Raw genomic sequence first — 10,320 nt, forward strand, 5'->3', positions numbered from 1 at the left:
AACTGAGGCTCCGCTAGTGGTGCTACTGCTCGAGCTCTGGGCTGAGCCCTACCCCTACCGCGGCCTTTGGCACGGCCTCGACCTCGATCTCTGCCCCTCGTCGGAGCTGCCACTTGGGGCTCTGGCTGCTGCTCGGCCGAAGATGTAGTACGCGTTCTCGCCATCTATGAGAGAACATAATAGAAGTGTTCAATCAGCAATGATAGAATAAAATTGCACGACAGAGAAGAATAGAAGTGAAACTATTCCTAAGTCCATAGCCTCTAGAAGATAAGTACAGACATCTCCGTACCGATCCTCCAGAGTCTACTAAGTTTGCTCGTGACTCGTGAGACCTATGTAACCTAGTTCTCTGATACCAACTTGTCACGACCCGGAATATCCACCATCGGGATTGTGATGGCGCCTAACATTTCACTTGCTAGGCAAGCCAACGTTAGAAAAATTTACTTCTTTTAGCCGTTTAAATGATAACAGCAATAAAGAACTAAAATATATGAAATAATCTAAATGTAAATGCGGAAGTTAAAACCGTAAAACAACTGCTACAAATCCCTGAACCCGGTGTCACAAGTGCACGAGCTACTAGAATAGTACACACAAAGAACTGAAATAACGTAAAGTTGTTCGAAAAGATGATACACAGCTAAATAAAAAAAGGAAGGGGACTTTAGGAGCTGCGGGCGCTGAGCGGTTGTACCTCAAGTCTCCACGGGTTGTCCAATCCGAGCTCTCCAGTAGCCGCCACTCGAAGCGATTCCAAAATCTGCAGAGTGTAGTATCAGTACAATCGACCCTATGTACTAGTAAGTGCCGAGCCTAACCTCGACGAAGTAGTGAGGAGACTAAGACGGGTAACCTACACTACAACCTGTACACAGTATATAATAATGATAGAAAATGGGAATATTGAACAGAATTAAACAACCAACTTGGAATATTAACCACAAGCTCAAGAAAAAACCAGTGTCGCTCAGAATTACCAATCTTTAACAACTAAAATAAAATACTGGAAATCAACGCAGCTTAAGAATTGGAAACAAATAGGTTGCGACGCGCAACCCGATCCCACCAGACAATAAATAATCCTCCCTTACTTGACCGTAATAGCATCAACAACAGAGATAATGTATATAAATATGTTACGACGCGTAACCCGATCCCACCATATATTAATATCAGTATCACAAATAACCCCTATTTTACCATATTAATCCACCCTTATTCCACATGTTGTGGAGTGCAGCCCGATCCCACCATATCAGTACCAAATACTCAAAACACAAACAAATCATTAGTTCAACCACAAAGCCTTTACGATCAATAAATACCAAACTGAACTAAAGGAGATTTGTACTGTAAAGAAATCTACACGAGGAATGCTAAAGAGCGAGGCCAATCTAACAATGGACAATTTGAAGGTGCAAGCACGTCAATTTAAACAAATAGCAGGGAGTCATGAAACTATGGAAGAACTAACATCATGAACAGGAAAGGATATTGAATAACAAGTAGCAATTAAGAATGGAAAGCATATAGAGCATATAAGAGTTAAGACTGGAAAGGAAATAATTAAGGAAAAGCGGTAAATCAGGGAAAATAGATAATTCAATGGCGTATAAGCACTTGTCACCTCGCATATGCGCCGCTCACATGAGATTCACATAGCACATAGTCCGAGGGTTCCTAATTCCCTCAAGTCAAGGATAGCCACAACACTCACCTCACTCCGCAGTCAATTGAAAGCTCTACCGGGGACTTTCCCCTAGAATTCGCCTCCAAACCACTCGTATCTAGCCATAATTAACTCAATAACATCAAATATTGCTAAAGGAATCAACTATAACGCATAAATTTAGATTTCCCAAACTTTCCCCCAAAAAGTAAAAAATCGACCCCGGGTCCGCTTGGTCAAACCCAAGGTTCGAACCAGAATCCATTTACCCACTCACCCCCAAGCCCGATTATGTAATTTGTTTCGAACTCCGGCCTCAATTCGAGGTATAAATCCTAATTTCACAAAAACTCCTAGTTCTACCCAAACCCCCAATTTCCACCATAAAAATCCTAGATTTTAGGTTAAAGATTTGTGAAATGTAATGAAAGATTGAAAGAAAATGGGTTAGAATCACTTACCAATGTTTTGGGGAAGAAATGGTCTTGGAAAAATCGCCTCTAGAGTTCTAGGATTTGAAAGTTTGATGAATGAGAGAAAAATCCCGTCTAACTTAAGTTTTGATCAGTTGCAGGATTCGCATTTGCGACTTGGGATTCTCAAGTGCGAACTTTCATTCGCAAATGCGAAGTACGCCTGAACCTGCTGACTTTGCAAATGCAGCCTGTGTTGATCGCAATTGTGATCCTGAACGTCGCAATTGCGAAGGTCCCCTTCCAGCCACACTGCTCGCAAAAGCGACGGCCTCTTCGCAAATGTGAGGCTCGCATTCGCGAGCCGGACCTCGCAAATGCGAAGTCTGTAAGTCAGGTGCAACAACTGCTGTGTTTTCTAAGTTCGAACACTCCGTAGCCTATCTGAAACTCACCCGAGCCCTCGGGGCTCCAAACCAAACATGCACACAACTCCTAAAACATCATACGAACTTGCTCGCACGATCAAATCGCCAAATTAACACCTAGAACTACGAATTGAACACCAAATCACATGAGGTTTTCAAGAAGACTATAAAACATCCATTTTCAAAACCGGACGTCCGAATCGCGTCAAACCAACTCCGTTTCTCACCAAATTTCACAAACACGTCTTAAATATTATAATGGACCTGTACCGGGCTCCGAACCAAATACGAACCCGATATCAAGAAGACAAAACATCTATCAATTCTTAAAAACCATTAATTTTTCAGACTTTCAATTTTTTGAGGCAAAAATTCTTATTTTTATCAGTTTTAACATATAAGCCTTCTGGAAAAACACCCGGTTCGCACACGCAAATCAAGGAATGCTAAATAAGATATTTAAGGCTTTGGAACACATAATTTCGTTCTAAAACATGAGATGACCTATCGGGTCATCACAATACCATACTGGATAAGTGGTTACACCCTTCCTTAAGCACTCCACCTTTTCATTTCTTGGCTCACATTTACCAACTCTTGGAGGCATTTCCTTTTCTTGGTGGCTAGAGAGGCTTGACATCACTCTTTTTTGTTCATTTCATTTTTTTTCTCCCTTGATGCTCATACTAGAGATAGTTGCCTCTTTTTGATTTTTTCAACCTTCCTTTTTATTCTCTTTTTTGCATTTTCTCTTTGTTCTTTTCTTTTCTTGCCTTCTCTTTTCATAGAGATCATTTCTTTTCTCTTTTTTGGTGCCTTCATACCTCTTTTAAATTCCTCAACTCTCTCCCCCCCCCCCCCCCCAAACTTATGCTTTAAGCCACTTATTTCATAAGAGTGTTAAGTAAGGTAAGGGTGCCAAGAGAGGATTACAAATAAAACGGGTAAAGGCTCGTAGTATGGTTACCAATAGAGAAAGGCTAAAGGTTCAAAGGGGTTGACTAGGGATAACAAGAATTGGGTGGCAATAGAAATCTCAAATGGACCAAGAAAAGCCTACAATCATCTTCCAAACCAAGCATACCTAGAATTTCTTCTTGAAACAAATTTGGGCCAAGTTCTATACCATTCATGCAAATACTTGGACTAGCAACAAAAATCAACTCACCTCTCATGCAACTAGACCGTAAAAGAGGATAGAGTCTAAAGCCTACAACAATTACAATCAGGTTAAAAATTACTATGGTCCAATCAACCACTCAATAACTATCAAAGTCAACTCAAGAGTCTCAAAGTCACTAACTAGAGCTATTTTCTATCAAAAACCTTGTTTCAAACCGTAAGCACGCAGTTAAGTGTGTTGGTGCTAAATGAAGCATGAATAACTCTTTTCTTAGAGAATGACTTTATTAGGGCCTTTATTCATTATTACTACTATTATTATTACCTAAACACAAGAACGGACTCATTTCCTTAATATACTGTCACACCATCAATCCTCGGGAAGAATCACCCGGTTGACACAAAGGCCATGTTTGGAATGAACCGTGGCATTAAGAAAACCAAAGGCCTATTATCCACATTACTACGAAAAACATGAAAATCTACTAACATAAAAGGAAAGAAGCTACAAACAAAAACAAAAATCAATGTAAACAATTGAAGAAGCTAATGAAAGCAATAACTAACTAAAGATAGATAAAGTAAAAAGAAACAAAATAATCCAATTATTACAATCCAAATGTATCAAAATGTGCCAAATGTATCATCAAATCATCAAATAAACTCCACCCCCGAATAAAAGTAAGAATTGTCCCCAATGCTTAACAAATTAAGAGTAAAAGGAGAGAGGGCGAAAAAACTCCCTAAGCATCCTTGGACATCTTAGTGTCCCCAGCAGCATCAACCTCTGTTGGCTCAGCCAACTAAACATCATCATCACCTTATCTAGGAGTGGCGGGAGTGGTGAACATCGCACGCACTGTGTCAGTAGTGTCGCTGGCAAGATATGGCTTCTCAGATTGGCCAGTTGGAGCAACCTGCGTATAGGAATCTGGGGCGGTCTAGTTCGAGTCAAGCAGCATAGAAAAGGCCAAATCCCAGCTGTAGCTAGCTGGGTCACTTCAGCTCGTAGCTCATCCACTGACTTCTTGCTGGCTTGAGAACTCCTCATGTTCTTGACCTGCTTAGTCAAGCCCTCAATAACTGTACCATGATGCACCAGAGTGTCCATAATCATCTTCTTGTTGTTCAGAATCTTTTACAATGTCTCATCAATATCAATGGAATCCTGCGGTGCCTGTGTGGATGACTGCCCTGCAATAGTACTAGATAGCTCAAACAGCTTTGAAGTAGCTACCTGCATCTAGTTTTTGAGACTCGCCAATGTTTCGGAGACACATAGAGCAAAAAGTGGGCATGTAGACATGGGCAGTGGTCTCAGAACCAGAGTAGGTACTGCCCTAAGAGTTGTGGAAGGGACTGTAGAAGGAGCTGATGATGGAGCTGAAGATGGCGGTTCAGACATAGCAGCTGTTGCACTGGTAGAGGGCTCAGTTGATATAGATGGAATATCAACTGTCAGAAACTACCACTATCGGCTTATCAAACTGGCCGACAGTAGTAGAAGGCCGAGCACTCTTCTTCGGGCTGCTCAGATGCTATAATGAGTACCACTCAAACGACTTCTTAGGCTTTATCTTTGTATCAAATGGCTTGGGCTTAACCTTCGCATTTGTGAGGTACTCTGTAATAGTGCTGGGGTAGGGGTAAACAGTGTTAGTCTGCTGCACCACTAAAGAAATTTTGGGTGACATCAGGGCACCCATATTGATCGGGTACCCGGCCATGATAGAAGCCACTAGAACAACACGTGGAACAGGCAAGTTGTTCTCAATATGGCACGGGTCAAGCCTTCTACACACAAAGGTTTTCCGACCATTTGCCTCAAATCTCTATGTACTCCGGAGAATAGGTACCCCAACAGTAATCCATGGTGGAGATGGTCCCGGTGCCAAGATCTCAGCAAGCCATGGTCGGGCCTTTTTTTTCAAGGCCAACTTCTCTAAGTACTTCTTTGGTTCCAAGTCCTCAAATCCCAAGTATGCGTTCAACGTGTGCTGATCAAACTTCAACTTGAGGTTGCGTACTTCGGTCACCTTTGTCCCTTTGCGAATATGTGAAATATTGGCATGACACTCGCGGACAAGGTGCTCCTTAACATCCACTACCTTCTCAGTAAATAACATCCACCCCTTTCTCATCTTGAGATGCTCCAGAACAACATGGTTGTATCTATCAAGATCCTTCAACATGAACTACCACTCATGTGTCAATGAGCTCAACGACCATCACATCCAAAAGTCAGTAAAGGCAGGCAAGCTCACAAATTTATCTTCCCGTGCTTCCTTCTTCTTTGTCCGATCAATCTCGGTAGATGTAAATTCTCCCCCTCTCCCATCATCTGGAATATCCTGTGCACCAGGCACCGGAGCAGTTGGCTCGGAAGCCTGGCTATCACTTTCCAAACCCTCGGAAGTGCTGTGAGATGATGAAGGCACGACCAAAAGCTAAAATCGCCCCTGTGGCCTAGGCTGCTCAGCTGTCTGCTCCTCCGGAATAGACACAGAGTTCCCCTAGGAAGGTTCCCTAGATGGGGCATAAGAACTAGACTCGAAAAGGTCTACACCCCGCCCTCTGCCAGCTGTAGTCTTCTTCCGATTAGTCTTGGCACACTGAGGGGCAAGGCACCTCTGCCTCGACCCCTAGAAGACTATCCTCTACCCTCGGCAGTTTCACCGTGGCCTCATGATCAAAGTATTGTCTGTATCAAAACAAAGAAGATTGTTAGTTGCAACTCATCATTCAGCACAGTTAAGACTCATGTAAGTAAGGGAAAACATTGTGGACACAGTAGGGTTACAACAGGATGAACATGTTGCAATAAAAGGGATATGCGGTCTGCACTTTTCTGATGTGTTACCGTAGAATGGGAGTGCGGACCACACATTTTCATGTGCGATCGCACTTTTGACAAGAAATATTAGAGGCTCAGACACCTCCTCTCTAAAGACAGTGCGACGACAAATCGTAGATTTCATCTGCGGTTCGCAGAATTATAAGTGCAGTCCGCACTTTTGTCATTTCAAGAGACAGGTCTCTGAAGACAGTACGGACTCAAGTGTGGCCTCACCAAAAATTCTGCTTTTTCCGCACAATTAAAGTGCATCCGCACAAAGCACTTGCCTTAACACTTACAAAATCAACCAACTGTGTACCGCACAAATTCAAGTGCGGCGCAGATTTCAAAATTTAACGAACATGTCTTTTCTTTTTACCTAGATTTATCAAATACTAGTCCAATCTCTGTGGTAATATGGTATACACATGAAATTTAACTAACCCAACCCATTTTAGCATGTATTAATGACTACCCTTTACAGATCTACCCTACATGGACGTTGGATGAACTCTAATAACATATGGCCTAAAAATAAGCTAACAATTCAAAAATTAAAATAACAGAAAAGATTAACATGAAGTGAAGCATACCAGATGAAGTGAGTCTACTAGATTGTGTGAGCACAGATGTGTGTGTGTGTGTGTGTGTGTGTGTGTGTTTGACAGTAAAAAATCATGAGTTAAGCTTCTAGAGCAACAGTAACTGCGAGGAGGGTGAAAAGTATAAAATGAATGCAAAACCCAAATTTATACTCATAACTATTGAGAGGTTAAAAGGCCGAGTACAGCCGCATAAATCCAAGTGTAGTCCGCACCCCTTCACCTGGGCAGCAATTGACTGTGTTATTTGTGCGGTCTGCACATTTTTTAGTGTGGCCATTCCTCTCGCGGCCGCAGATTACTAAAATTTTAGAGAGTGCAATTTAACATCATGTGGAGCTTTCAAAAGTGTGGTCTGCATGTGAATTGTGCGGCCCCACAAGCTCTTCTATTGTGGCACAATTTTCTGCTTCCGCATTATTAAAATGTGCGGTTCGCATTTCCTTCTACACTTAGCCATTTTGTTTACCTTCCTTCAAGTAATACTCAACCCTGTAGCACACTTCAAATCATGTTAGAAAAACCAAATAACACCTAAATACAAAAGAAAAAGGATAAGAACTTGGGTTGTCTCCCAAGAAGCGCCCGATTTAACATCGCGTCACGATGCAATGTCTAAGCATCTTCAAGTAAAGTAAAGGACCACCACCACATGGCTTTCTCCAACCTTACGCAATTAGTGCTTAACCCGGTGACCATTGACTCAGAATATTTCATTATTCTTGTTCTTTAAATCCAATGCACCGAAAGGTGTCACACCAACAATTTCAAATGAATCACTCCACTTGGACTTGAGCTTCCCGGGAAATATCCTCAACCTTGAGTTAAACAAAAATACAAGATCACCCACCTCGAACTCTTTGTTCCAAATGTACTTGTCATGAAGATATTTCAGCTTTTCTTTGTAAAAGGACAAACTCTCGTATCCATGGTACCCGAAACCATCCAATTCATTCAAGTGTGCAACCCGCAAGTTAGAGGCTACATCCCAATCAAGATTCAATTTCTTTAAAGCCCACATTGCCTTGTGCTCTAGTTCCACCGAAAGATTAAAAGCTATCCCGAATAATAACCGGTATGGAGACATTCCGATAGGTGTTTGTAAGCCGTGTTATAAGCCCATAACGCGTCATCAAGCTTCATGGGCAAATGCGTCCGATTAGCATTCACCGTTTTAGAGACTTCCACTTGACCCCTATCATGTGGATGATAGGGAGTCGTGACCTTGTTAGTAACACCATACTTGCTAAGTAAAGTGTCAAAATCCTTGTTTCAATAGTATGACCCCCCATCTCTTATGATTGCACGTGGAGTACCAAATCTTGTACAAATATTCCATTTAAGAAAGCCATACACTTCTTGCCTCATTGTTGGGTAAGGAGACGGCCTCAAACTATTTGGACACATAATCCACCGCGACCTAGACTTAAGTGTTTCCACAAGTACTCACAGACGGCCCATAAAGTGACTGCCCCAAACATAAAAAATATCATTCTCCAAGATAGTTGTGAGAGGCATCTCATTTTTCTTTCAGATTCCACCAGTCCGTTGACATTCATCACATCTTTTCACTAAGTCACTTGAATCCTTGTAAAGAGTATTCCGATAGAAACCACAACTAAAAACTTTGGCCGATGTTCTTTATCCACTATGATGACCACCATACAGGGAAGAATGACAAGCGCCAAGAATATTGCTTTGCTCTCCTTCCGGTACACACCTTCTAATCACCCTATCCATACAAATTCAGAAAAAGTTATGGTTCATCCCAATAATAATCTTGATAATATCTTTTGAGCTTCCTCCTTTGGTTGATTCCACTCACAAGAAAAATTGCCAAGTACGCAAATCACGACACCTCTGTCATTGGAATTGCCAAAAGTTTCTCATCAGGGAAAGAGTCATTGATTTCAAGGCCATCACTTGGCCTCCCCTCCTCCTCCAAACGAGACAAGTGGTCCGCCACTTGGTTTTCACTACCTTTCCTATCTTGAATATCAATATCAAATTCTTGCAACAAGAGTACCCATCTCATCAACCGAGCTTTAGAATCCTTTTTGCTCATTAGATTGCGAAGCGCCGCATGATCTATGCGAACAATAACTATCAAGTACGTGCGGATCTTCTCAATTGCAAACACAATAGCGAGGAGATATTTTCCATAATTGTGTAATTGACTTGGGAATTATTAATGATCTTACTTGCATAGCAAACTGGTTGAAAAACCATTTTAATATGTTGCCCCAAAACATCCCGAACCGCTACGTAACTTGCATCACACATGAGTTCAAAAGGCAAACTCCAATTTGGAGCGGTAATGATAGGAGTGGTTGTCAACTTGAGCTTCAATAGTTCAAAAGCCCTCATGAAATCATCATTTAAATGGAACTTGCCATCCTTCTCACAGATCTTACGCAACCACTTTAGAGAAATCATTGATAAAGCACTGGTATAAACCCGCATGGCCTAAGAAGCTCCGCACACCCTTCACCGAAGTTGGGGGTGGAAGCTTAGAAATCACCTCAATCTTCGCCTTGCCAATTTAATTCCATTCCTTGAGATTTTATGGCCAAGGACAATGCCTTCCTCAACCATGAAATGACATTTCTCCCAGTTGACCACTAAATTGGTCTCCTCACATCAAGCCAACACTTTGTCCAAATTTGCAAGACAATCATCAAAAGAATCCCCGACCACCGAGAAGTCATCCATGAAAACTTCAAGGTAGTCCTCCACCATGTCCATGAAAATAGCCATCATAATGGTTGTTTTCTCTTGATCTTCCGGAGCAATAAGAATATGGTTGTAGCCCGAGTACCCATCAAGAAACCAATAGAAAGCACGGCCCGCCAATCTATCGAGCATTTGGTCTAAGAAAGAAAGTGGAAAGTGATCCTTCTTTGTGACTGTTTTGAGCTTATGATAATCCATACAAACCCTCCAATCATCACCGTTCTTGTAGGAATCAACTCATTCTTATCATTGGTAACAACCGTCATGCTCCCTTCTTTGGCACACATTCAACCAGAGAGGTCCATGAACTATCGGAGATGGGGTAGACAACCCCGGCGTCCAACCACTTGATGATATCCTTCTTGACCACTTCTTGCATAGCCTCATTGAGTCTTCTCTGATGTTCAATGGATGGTTTAGCACCATCCTCCGACTTGATCTTATGCAAGCAGAATGCGGGGCTTATACCCCGATTATTCGCCAAAGTCCATCCAATAGCCTTCTTCCTCTT

Source organism: Nicotiana attenuata, unplaced genomic scaffold (genome assembly GCF_001879085.1).
Source record: "Nicotiana attenuata strain UT unplaced genomic scaffold, NIATTr2, whole genome shotgun sequence".
Classification (NCBI taxonomy): Eukaryota; Viridiplantae; Streptophyta; class Magnoliopsida; order Solanales; family Solanaceae; genus Nicotiana; species Nicotiana attenuata.